The sequence below is a fragment of the Elephantulus edwardii genome, unplaced genomic scaffold (genome assembly GCF_000299155.1).
Source record: "Elephantulus edwardii isolate Elephantulus edwardi_28Jun2011 unplaced genomic scaffold, EleEdw1.0 scaffold00169, whole genome shotgun sequence".
In the NCBI taxonomy this organism is placed as follows: domain Eukaryota; kingdom Metazoa; phylum Chordata; class Mammalia; order Macroscelidea; family Macroscelididae; genus Elephantulus; species Elephantulus edwardii.
In genome coordinates, this window is record NW_006399919.1 from 2,123,323 (window position 1) to 2,126,022 (window position 2,700).

Sequence of the window (2,700 nt, forward strand, 5' to 3'; positions counted from 1 at the left end):
GAGACAGTACAAGAAAGGTAGATGGAACAGAGAAACTGGGACCATACATACACACACAAAATATAGCAAATGACAACAATAAAGTCACACCTGCCGATAATAACATTACATGTGAACCAATTAACTTCACCATTTAAGAGAAAAAGCAAAATAATGGATAAGAAAGTAAGACCAGGGTGATATCAACCTTCAGTGTATCAATTCTAAGACCATGGCACCTTCAGGAAGTTCTCCATTGGGGAAACTGAAAGATTAAAGGAGGGAAGAAGGGTCTATGAGAGCTCTCATCACTCTGAACGTGCCTAAGGGGCCAGCCAATTCTGAGGTTATCTGTGTACCTCCCATCATCTACCTCAACTTTGCTTTGCAGAGGCTAGATGCTGAGATTGCTGTGGCTGCACAGACGACTACAAAGTGACTAATGGGGCTTCACTGGGGCCATCAGCCCTGACATGATCAAAGATGGTGGAGGCCTATGGGTAGTTCTAGGACATCCAGAAAAAAAGGCATGTTTTTGGAAAATCTGATGAGCTAATTGGACAGAAAATAGCTCATGTCTTCGCTGAAGGACTCAGACATTTTCTGCACTGGAGAGAAGGTGGAATTTGGCATCGCTGAGAAGATTCTTTTTGAGCAAACCAAGGTTATCACAGATAACATGACAAGTTGGAGCAAGGTCTTCTTGGCTGACAAGCCAGTGTGGGCCATTGGTACCTGTAAGATCACAACACCCCAACAGGCCCAGAAAGAACACGAAAGGTTCTGGGGATGTCTCGAGTCCAAAGTCCGATGCAGTGAATCAAGATACTCGCATCATTTATGGAGGTTCTGTGACAGAGGTCACCTGCAAGAAACTGGCAAACCAGCTTGATGTGTGATAGTTTCCTGGTGATTGGGTGAGTAGTGTGGCTCTCAAGCCTGACCTTGTGGACATCATCAATGCCAAACAATAAGCTCTATCCATCTCCCCTTCTTCTGCTGAACCAGAGAGCAGGCAGCCCAGAAGTCTGATAACTGAACCCTTCCCAGGCTTCTGACGGTGTCACTTGACCCCTCTTATGGCTGAGTCTATGTTGTACCTCCCTTTACTGTTTACACCTTCCCTGCAATGGCTGGGACCAGACCAATCACTTCTCCACTTACTACAACAGTTAGAATGAAACATGTCACTAAGGTGGCTTCTCATTGGTGGGGAGGTATGAGAGGTAGAGCTAGTCCAACGGTCCCCCCACTCACGAGGGGGGGGGCGTGGCAGGAGAGAGAAAGCATAATTCTCTGTTCTAGTCATGCCATGAGAAAATCTTGTCTTTCCATTGGAGGCCAGGGATGTTACCCTCTCCCATAAGTTCAAGGCCTGTGTGTATTGTGTGTGAGCTGCCGTGTGTGTGTGTGTGTGTGTGCGCGTGTGTGTGTGTGTCTGTGTGATAAATACCTGAGAGTGAAAAAAGAAAAAGAAAGCAAGGCCAAGCAATATTGTCTATAATAGGTACATATGAGACACAAGATAGGCTAAAAATCCACTGATTTTGGGAAATCAAACAAATGATAATAAAAAGCAGTAATGACAATATTAACCTCTGATAAAATAGACTTAAGGTAAAAACCAACTAAAAGACAAGGAAAGACATTATGTCATCATTAGAGGGCAATAGAACAAAAGAAGATAACTATAATTAGTATCTATACACAAAATTACAAGGCTGCAAAATATGCAATTCAAACTAACATATTTGAAGAAAGTAATACCACAATAATAACTCCACAAGAATTTTAAGAGACACAGGACAGAACAAAGAGAAAGAAACTCAACAAATATGTAAAACTAAGTTACGCAATGAACCAGCTCAATCTCATGGATCTATATGGAACACTCAGTAAGAGCTTAATATATATTTTCCGGTGCATACAAAACATTGGTCAGAATAGACTATACATTAGAACACAAAACAAGCCACAACAATTTTAAAAACATTGAAATACTATAGAAGATCATAGACTACAATGCTATTAAATTAGAAATTAGTAAGAAGAGGATTAAGTGGAAAGACTCTCTCATTTGGAAATGAAATAACATCTAGATTGGTCATCACTGGGTAATGTTGTTATCATGTACCATCGAGCCAAAACCAATTTATAGTTGACCCTCCAATGGATTTTTAGAGGTTGTAAATCACAGGAGAGAAGGTGTCCATATTTATCTTATAGAACAGCTGGTAAATGTCAACCACATGCCTTTGAGTTAACAGCACAACACCTTACCACTAAGACACCAGAGTTCCCTTTACTGAGTGGCTAATGTTATTGTTGTGTACTATTGAGTTGGAACCAGCCCATAGCTGACACTCAGGCAGATTTTCAGAGACAATAAATTGTACAGGCAAAAATTGTGCATCCTTCTCCTGAGAAGCAGCTGGTGGATTAGAACCATGTACCTTTGCACTGGCTATGCAATTCAACCTGAGCTTCCTCTACCAGGTAATAGAAGAAACACAAAATGAAATAAAAGTTTCTTGAAGCAAAGGAATGAAAACAACACACCAAAACAAATATATAGATGAAAGCAATACTCATTGTATGACTATATCACATTTTCTTAATCCATTCATTTGTTGATGGGAATTTGGGATGTTATCATATTCTTGCTATGGTGAATAATGGTGCTATGAACATAGGTGTACATATCTCTGTGTCTTAGTTCTA

General features: G+C 40.5%; 1 pseudogene; it reads left to right on the forward strand.

Annotated features, from left to right (window-relative positions):
• Positions 1-274: 274 nt before the first annotated feature.
• LOC102855266 lies at positions 275-953 on the forward strand (annotated as a pseudogene).
• Positions 954-2,700: the final 1,747 nt, after the last annotated feature.